We start from the raw sequence: 10,465 nt of genomic DNA on the forward strand, positions 1-10,465 counted from the left end.
GTCATTGATTTCTCAGGGATTTGGGAGTCGAACTTGCCATTGGTTGAGTTCACCTATAACAACAGCTTCCAGTCTTCCATTGGTATGGCTCCGTACGAAGCACTGTATGGCCGCAAATGCAGATCTCCTGTTCATTGGGATGAGGTAGGAGAGAGAGCAGAGTTGGGTCCAGAAATTGTTCAGCAGGCTGCAGATGTAGTAGTCAAGATCCGTGATCGGATGAAGACTGCTCAGAGTCGACAGAAAAGCTATGCAGATCAGAGAAGGAGAGATCTAGAGTTCGCAGTGGGCGACCATGTCTTTGTGAAGATAGCACCTATGAAAGGTGTTATGAGGTTTGGGAAGAAAGGGAAGCTCAGTCCGAGATTCATTGGACCCTTTGAGATCCTTGACAGAGTTGGGACGCTAGCTTATCCTGTGGCTCTTCCGCCGAATCTGGCCGGAGTACACAATGTGTTCCACGTCTCCATGCTGAGAAAGTACATGGCGAACCCTTCGCATGTGCTGAATTTTGAGCCGTTGCAACTTACCCCGAACTTATCTTATGAGGAGAGACCAGTGCAGATCCTAGACCGGCAGGAGAAGAAACTTCGGAACAAGTTGGTTAAGCGAGTCAAAGTCAAATTGCTCAACCATTCTGAGGAGGAAGCTACGTGGGAGTCTGAGTCAGAGATGAGAGAGCGTTACCCCGAGTTATTCGGTGAGTTCTAATTTCGAGGACGAAATTTCTTATTAGGGGGGGAGGATTGTAGAACCCGTAATCAGTCTACGTTTAAGCCATGCATAATTCTAGATTTTTAAATTTAAATTGACTTCATTGCATAATTATTTTAAATGCATTTATTTGAAGTTAATTATTCATTATTTCAGTTCAGTAGTTTGATTTTTAGCATTTCAGTTATTTTAGTGAGGCCGGACTGGAGTTGGAGTTTTGAGAAAGAATTTATGATTTTAGAAACATTTCCAGAAGTTAATTTAGCTAGCAAGTAAGTTCATTTGAGCTAGTAAGGAGGTTTGAGGATTTAATTTAAGTTGCTTGAGGTGATTAAGAAATAAACTCATTTAAGTGGCATAATTACGGGGTTAGCTCATTAAATTAATTAAAGGATTAGTAAGGCTTTTAAGGGTTATTAATGTACTAGATAATCAATTTCTCCCCTACCATTTTATTATGCAATTTCGGCCACCCCTTGCCTAGACAACACCTTGCCAACTCATCCAACTTTGACCCCTTCTTGATAATTAATTAGTAGGATAATCCCTCCCATTTGTTTAATACCATTTAATTAATTAAAGAGCTTATCCTAGTCTAAGTTGGCATGGTTGATCGGTCAACACACTCTAGAATCACCCAAGAGATCATTTGATAGCAACAAGAATTCAAAATTTAAATTTAGGGAGACTTGGTCTTGATTTGGCCCTTATATTGTGCACCCCTTCTCCTCACCCTTTTAACCACTATCACCCCCTCCCCATGACCGAGAATCTGAGAGCAATATCAGAGGTAAAATCAGTGTAAAAACCATGAGCATCCTAGCAAGAACAAGAGAGGAAAATCGGGTAGCTAGCAAGAATAGAAATCACTCCACCTCCTCCGCGCCGAGCAATCGTATTCTTTTGTTTTTCATTCAAACGAAACCAAGGCATGTCTAGATTTCTTTCAAACCTCAATCAAGTCATATTAGCAATTATTTTTTAGTATATGATCATGTTTATTCAAGCAAAAACCGAGATACTTGTCAAAATACTTTGAAGCGAGGCATGCAGATTTTCGATCCTTTCTTGGCAAGCTTCACGTTTTCCTTTGGTTTGTGAGTTTCAGGTATTGGATCGACTCCAGGCTCCCAAGGCGACATCTATACATGTTCTAGCAGGGATTAGGATCACTTTAGTCCAATGTTTCAGTCCCCATGCTGGCTTGAATTTCGAATTGACAGCAACACCCCATCGGTGCCATTTTTGAGTCTCAAGTTTCGATTTTCGCTGTCAAGAGAAAGGATCGGATCATGGCTGCCCTAGGGGCCTATAGCCATGATTATATCACTTCTCTAGCATGTCTAAGACGTGACTAAGTCACCCTTTTGGTGGCTTGGTCCATGGCTCATCTGTTTTTACGCAAAACATCAAAACAACCCCTTCCCCTTCTCGCCCCTTCGGTTGGACAGCACTTGTGCTTCGGGTTTGGTTGGTTTGGTGTGGATCTTGGTTGGCCTATGGCCCTTAGCCACGGTTCATACCATGCCCCTAGATGTCTATATCGTGCCATGGTCAATCAAATGGCCACTGGAACGACACGAGACATCGATCAATGCAAATCACTATACACGCATACACGCAAGTTCTCGGTTGGATCCTTCGGTTGAGTTATGGTGTGATGCGGATTGTGGCTGGTCTAGGGCCCTTAGCCATGGTTTGAATCATTACTTGGGACGTTGTGGAGAGGGTTTGGTCAGTGGTTCAAGCCCCAATGGCCAAAAGTCTCGCAAACGACGTGATGCAAGCAAGGTTGCAGCTGCTGGAAAATTACAGCAAGTTGCTGTGCCGGTTCGGAGGCTCGTTCGAGTTCTCGGTCGGCTTTTAGCCTATGGCCTTGGACTGGACAGTGCCCATTGAGTTAGGAAGGTCATGTTTTTGACCGTTCGTGATTCAGATCATTTTTGAGGTCGTACGAGAATTTACGGTGCGATGTGCCAAATTGACTCTCGAAAGAGAGTTTCATGTTTTGGCCTCCATTTCACCTAGATTTCGACCCTCATCATTTTAGGAGCATTATTTCAGTATTTTTAAGCGTATTTTAATCATGAATATATATCGGTTCAATGTCGGTTCAGGTTGGTTCGGAGTCATGATTAAATACGAAGTCATTAGGTGTCATAGTCGCATCTTTTGGAACGTAAATTGCATAGTTGGTCAAGTTTAATCCATTGCATATTTTTCATGGTAGTTAGGTTGCAGCGAGCCTGGGGACGATCCAATCCAGTTGGTAAAATATACATGAATTTTCATTATGACAGTTAATTATTTTACGTTCATTAAATAGAAAATGATTAATTTTGAGATTTATGCGATATGGCTTGTGGTTCATTCACTATGTGGGAGTATTATTTTATACGGTCGCCACTGACCGCTCAGTTCAGTTTGGTACCACCCGGTCGCCAGTGACCGGCCAGCTCAGTTCAGTTTCAGACTCGCCGGTAGCCAGTTACCGATCAGTTCAGCTTAGTGCAGGGGCCACAGGCGTAGACCATAATCTCAACAGAAAAATTTTACCAGTTATTTCAGTACAGGGCTCCAAGGAGCAAACATTTTTACTGTGATTATCAGTTCAGTTATGCACGTATTATAATTGCTCAGTACAGATTATTTTCAGCATGCCTCATGACATGATATTTTATCACATGCACATTTTACTTCAGTATTTACTCGTTACCTACGATATTTGCATGCTGAGTCTTTAGGCTCACTAGACTTGATTGTCGTAGGTACTGATGAGGCCAGAGCCGAGAGCGGGGACAAGTGAGCCAGCTTGGGTCGGCAGTAGTGGCACCCGAGGACCTCAGTGCAGCAGTTGTTATTTTATTCCGCAAACATTTTATCAGTCGTTGGATATTTTTAAATTGTGATTTTTGGCAAACTTTATTTTCTTCCGCTGCGATATTTTGAACATTGAACTGGATTTACCATTTGATTTTATGAATGAGGCCATTTAAGTTCTTTTAAAAAGAAAATTTTAAATTTTCCGTTAATTTTCAAGCGAGGAGTTTCGGGTCCTTACACAGACAGTAGAGTTAGTGGCCATGATCCGAGACAGGATGAAAACAGCACGGAGCCGCCAGAAGAGCTATGCTGATCAGAGACGGGGATGTCTCGAGTTCGCAGTAGGGGATCATGTTTCCGTGAAGGTCGCACCGATGAAGGGTGTGATGAGGTTCGAGAAGAAGGGCAAGCTCAGCCCTAGATTCATCGGACCATTTGAGATCCTAGAGAGAGCTGTGACACTCTCATACAGAGTTGCATTACCGCATAATCTGGCGGTAGTTCATAATATTTTCCACGTCTCCATGATGCGTAAGCACATGTCGAACCCCTCGCATGTGCTTGACTATGAGCCACTTCATCTGACTCCGCAACTATCATTCGAGGAGAAACCCACTCTTATTTTGGACAGGCATGAGAAGAGGCTCCGGATAAGGTGATCCTGATGGTCAAGGTCAAGTGGCTGAATCATTCTGAGGAGGAGGATATTTGGGAGACCGAGACCGAGATCGAGATGAGGAGTCGCTACCCAGAGTTATTTGGTACGTTCTAAATTTTGAGGACGAAATTTTGTTTAAAGAGGGAGAGTTGTAAAGTCCAGGAATTTAAATCACATAACCTGAGTGTATGCAATCTACGATTTTAATTTAAATTATGTGTTTAATTATTTTTATGCATAATTCATGCACGATAGGATTTAATTCATGAAATTTTACAAGTTCATGCATTAGGGTTTCTAGGCGCATTTCACGCTCGAACGAGGAACGGATACCGGAGAATTTTCAGGAAAATCATTTTATTACATGATTAATTTTTACTAATTAATAAATGATGTTTTAAAGGTAATTTTCAGAAAATGGGATTTATTGGGTATTTTACCTGCGTGATTTTATTTTTATCCGGTACGCAAATTTTATTGAATCGGGGGACTTTTTCAGGATTCGGCTAATATTTTCAAAAACTTTCCCACACATAATATTTTTCGGGAGTGTGTTTGTGTTTAATGGGCCACTTTTAATCTTATTGAGCTTAGAACTCTTTTAATCTTTTAATCAAACAATTTTGGGCCCATTAGCTATTTGATTACTATTTATTAACACTAAAATATTCTTTAACCTAATCCTCACTCAGCCGAAACACTCCTCTCAACAGCAAATCTCCTCGGTTTTCAGTGCCTCCCCAGCTGCAAGCTTCAGCTGTCACTTGTTCTTGCAACAAAGAATTTCCCGGCGACCTCTCGTTCTTGCACTTCTAACATCAAACGCATGCTAGTTACTTCGTTTTTCATCATGCACATCAAATATTACTGATGTGTGTGCATACCTTCATGAAATATTTTGATCTAGTCAAGAGCATGGATAATCTTTCGGTTTTGCACCATTTTAATGCATCATGTGTTATGTTACTCACGTTTTTCTGATTTGAGGTGCAAGGGGTTGTGTCTTGTGGCTGTTCAGTTTCTGATGGTGGTGTCATGATGGAGTCTTGGAGTGAAAATAGTTCGGCGTCGTTGTAGGAGGAGAGATCGAGAGGTGGTGTCTTGGTTTTTGCTCAGTTGAGGCTGTGGCGGGTTTCGGGTGGAACGAGTGGTGTGATGGCTGAAGCGGGGCATGGACTAGAACCTGGTGGGTTTGGGTCACGGCCCAGGAAGGCCAAGCCACCGCCGGAACCACCAGTAACTCACGCCGCACGCAATCAAGGGAGGAGCTCGGGTAGAGTAGTTTGAGGGTTGGAATTCGGGGCTATCGTGTAGTCCTGCATGAGGCTGTAGATTCGATACAAAGGGGTCCAGGGTAGTTCTAGGGTGGTCTAGGGAAGGTCGAGCTATGGTTGGTTCATCGGTGGTAAGCTAGGAGCGAAGTTTTGAAGGGTAGTGCACCTAGGGTTTTCGATTGGGGCCTTGGCCGAGATTTATAGCTGTTTGTGGCCACTTTTTCGTGAGTTTTAGTGAGCTGGAAAATGTGGTGTAGGATATAGTAGGACATATTTTAGGCATGGTTTAAGTTTGGGTTAAATTGGATTAAGATTCGAGTCGATTTGGGTTAAAATCAGGACCTCAATCCAAGTTTTTAAACGAATCGGTTAAGTTGTAAAATGGGCTCTAGTTTACGACTAAAAACGCTTATAAATATGTTTCGGGACATTTTAAGAAGTTTTGTAAGCTTCGAGTAAATTTTGGAGCTCCAGGGGTAAAACGGTAATTTTATGGTTTCCAATGACAAAATGGTCATTTCGCACCCTGGATGAGATTTTGATGCTGGCAGCGCCCTGAACAAAAATTTATGATATTTTAAACGTTTATGCATCACATTTATGATTTTTATGAAATTATGGTGAATGTTTGGTTTAAAGGAAAAATTATGTATATGCATGCTTTTATTTAAGTGATGAATATGATGACACACTTTTGAAGGAAGTGAACTAGTTGTGACTAACACGATGGCACAATGACATGTAAGGCCGGGACTCAGTGGGCGGGTAATGTTGTCGCTGATGATCCTCGCCGCCGGGTACCACTGTTACATTTAGATGGATCCATCGACTGACATGATGATACGAAAGTCACAGCTAATGAACGTAATTCATCTTAAGAAATTTAATACATATATGCTGATACGATGATGCATGCTATCACTATTACCAGGTTTTTACATGACATGTTTACATATGTGATTTTACTGCAGACAAGAAATGTATGTTGATTATGATATTTTTCACTGCTGTGTGCTATGTATATGTACTTGTTAATCCTAGTACAAGTGTGTTGAGTTTTTAGACTCACTAGGCGTGTGTGATGCAGGTGAGCATTTTGATCAAGGGACGGAAGGTTTCGAAGACTGAGTAGGCAGGCGGGATGTTCGGTGACACGACCTGAGGACCATTATTTTTCCGCATATTGATTCGTGTGTTTTGAGAGGAGTTACATATTTTTATACGTTTGTGATATTTCAATTTTTACACGTTTACGTTGATTTTGGATGAAGTTATTGGCAAATAAATACGATTATTTTAAATTTTATTTTGTAATTGAGAGCTTTTAAAAAAAATTATCTCCGCACTTTTAAAATAAGTAGACGTTTCAGGCTATCTCTATTTAAAACTCGGAATAGTTTGGAGTCCATGGTTTTATATGCACAGGTATAATTGCTTACCACCCTATAAATGGTTTTAAACACACGAAGCCCAAGCATTGTCTCGATTGTCGAGACGACTAAAATTTTAAACTTCTGCTGCGTTTTGGGTTCGAGAATTCGATATCACAACAATGGTATTAGAGCCAGGTTATTCTCAATCATGTGTTCAAAATCCTCTTGATTTTAATATTTCTAACCACATAAGAATTTTCAGGAAACCACGCCCCTCAAATTAATTTTTGAAAATAAGAATCCAAAAAAACAAAAATAATGCAGGTGCTTGGAAAGGTTCTGTGCAGCCTGCCCATATTTTAAATAAAATAATATATTTTCGGGGCGATCAGGGTCATGCCCAGCCCTACCCGCCCACACGGGCTACCCAAAAGGTTTGGGCTGTGCACAACTACTGCCCGAAAAGTTTGGGCAACATGGGAAACCTCGGGCATGCTGCTCGAGATGGTCTCGAGTAGTTCTACCCGATGGGGACCCTTTTTCAAGAGTCCCCAAGGCGTTTTTTGAATTTTTCAAAAATTCAAGGGCTAAATTGATATTTTACGAAATACATATGATTTTACCCCTGCAATAAATTTTTGATAAAATTGATTTCTTACAAAATAAAAAATTGAAATAATATTTTAATTATTTATGATAAAATGTGTTTTACAAGAAATTTAATTATTTGAAGTTAAATAAAAGTGTTTATTTAATTTTATAATAATGGCGGTTAATGATAATTTACAAGATACTCAATTTTTTGATAATATGTGATATTATTGGTTTAATATAATAAATGATATTATATCGTAAAAAGATGATCGAGAGCCATGACCAATTTGCAAGGTGTATGTTAAGATATTTTACGTGTTGTAATTTTGATTATTTGACCATTAAAGTCCATACAAAAACAGTAGATAAAACTCCATATGAAATATGGATGGGAAAACCGTCCAAATATTCTTACTTAAGAATATGGGGATGCCCTACTTAAATTAAGCAAGCAGGGGAAGAAAAATTGGATAGTAGAGCCAATTTGTGCTACTTTGTTGGATATGAAAAGAACTCCGTTAGATACTTCTATTAACCTAGTGAAAAAAAAAGTGTTTGTTTCGAGTAATGCAACCTTCCTTGATACGTCTCTAACTCGTTTTTCTTTAAAATGTACTAGCATTTTTCAAAAATAGCATAAACATCATCGATCCTCTAAAAAAGCACTCATACTTTGAAAAGTCGTGAAAATATTTAAATTACTGTAAAAGCATAAATGTGCGGAAAAACTAGCAACACATAGGTCCTTGGGTTAGTTCACCATCCGCCGAGCCAATTCAGATCCAACCCTCCTGTCTTAATAGTAAAATCCTCACATGCATCATTCACACCTAATGAGTCTATTGACTCATCAGGCCTTAACCATAGTAACAAGTAATACATGTACATCTACAAGTAACAGTGAAATACTTTTAATAAAATAGCATTATCAAGGCATGCATAAACTTAAACATTTACTTTCATCATATATTTTTTCTTTCATCATATACATATACATATACATTTCCTTTTGGTGTGAAATCTTTTCATTTATTGTGAACATCCTTTCATCTTTCGGTCAATTGATCAATATCAACTGTAACCTTGGTACCAAGCGGTGGGGCAACAATAACCACTTTTCTGTTCTGTGCCTTGGCCTATATTAGGCGGGGACACCAGAAACAACTTTTCATGTTTGGGCCTTGGCCTATAGAAATTTGGTAATGGGTTCTCACGAGGCTTAGTCCCGTAAAGGGTTCCACTGAGACTTAACTCTCACGAATCCCCATTTTCTTACAGTCACAATTATCACTTCATTCAAAATATTTTCAGCATTTTCATCACTTTATAAAAATGCATGCATATATATCATTTTCTTTTAAATCAAGCATACAACTTGCCTTTTAGCATTTATCATTTTCCATCAAAAACTCCATAACCTTTCATAATAAAAATTTTAACATTAATTATAGCATTCAGGACACTGTTAGGACTCCTAACATTTTTCAAGTGTAAAATGATCGTTTTGCCGTTGAAATCCTAGTTTTCCCAGTTTACCCCTGGACCTTAAAACTTCGCCCTAAGTCCATCCAAACTTACCATAACACCTTAAAACACACACATAAATACTTCTTAGTCATAAACGTAAGCCCCTTAACTAAATTAGTAATTTGTTTTAAAACATGAACTGAAGTCCCGGTTTTAACCCGAATCAACTCGAGTCTTAACAAAACTTTCCCAAACTTTCACCATAGCTTAATAACACCTATCAACCCCTTTTCAACCCAATTCAAGCCATTTAAAACTCATTTAAAAGCCTAGCAATCTCCTGAACTTTCTGCACCTTATGAACGAAACCCTAGCACTAATCATCCATGAGCTCCTTTGATCCTAGCCCTTAACCAATGAAACCAGAACCCGACCAGCTTCTGTAGGACCAAGACCGAACCTTTAGAACTATACTAGACCAACCCTATCGAACCATGCACGTCTTCAAATCTTGCGTGCAGCACAGACTAAGCTGGCCCTAGCCATGTGCCTACGCCTGCTAGCCTCTCCAGCCGTGGCCCTTACCTAGAAAGTACACCGCGCAAGCCCCCCTCCTTTGATCCTTCCCAAAGCCGTGCCCTAGCCCTCATGATCCCAAATTTTCATTCATTCTTTTTTCTTCCTATCCAACCCTTGTACAGCCCCATCTAGGGCTCCTATACCACCCCTAAATCAAGCCTCTAACATCCCTAACCTGGCAGCCCCTTCCCTTTAACTAAACCATCAAGAATCATGCAAGAAAATCAAGTTTTCCAAGTATATAACCATAAAAACGAAAATATATGAAGGATATATGATGTTTCATGCAAGAACAGATATTCACAAATAATATGGCATGAATGATTCATGCTCGAGTAAATAATTCTAGACGCGAAAGGACGTTGCCGAAGAGACAGGGAAGCCTTGCTGTGATTTTACTCTTTAAAACCAATGTGAAGTGCCTTAACCATGAGTGTTTGTGTGTGTGTGGCTAGGGAGAGAAACCCTATGTATTTTCTAGTGTTTAGGCGTGCGTTTGAGAGTTTAGGGCTTTGGAAATACCTCCTATGGTTATAAATAATAAGGTACAAACTTAAAACCAATAACCTTAATATAATAGGCCCATTAGAATACAATAACAATATTTCGTTTAAAAAATTTTCAAATATATTAACTGAGCCTCCAAAAAGTCCTTGTTTTTGCCAAAAATCGATTACCGGTTAAAATATGACTCGGCATGTAAAAACATTTGAAAAGAAACAATTTTCAAAATTTTCATATTTAATATGCCATATAGTAAATAATTAAAAATAATCATTTAACGAAAATATTTTCCATTCATAGCTCTCGGTCTTTGTTCCTTAGCGCGTCTCGAATAATCCTTGAAATGTAGTTTTATGCATTCTAATAGAAAACCATATTTTAAACAAGTAAACATGCCTACAACATTTAATTAATGCAATTAAATAATTTAATTAGGTATTTTTCATTTTCCCTAGATTGCATGGAGTTAGATACGTTAT

Source organism: Primulina eburnea, chromosome 12 (genome assembly GCF_022965805.1).
Source record: "Primulina eburnea isolate SZY01 chromosome 12, ASM2296580v1, whole genome shotgun sequence".
NCBI lineage: Eukaryota > Viridiplantae > Streptophyta > Magnoliopsida > Lamiales > Gesneriaceae > Primulina > Primulina eburnea.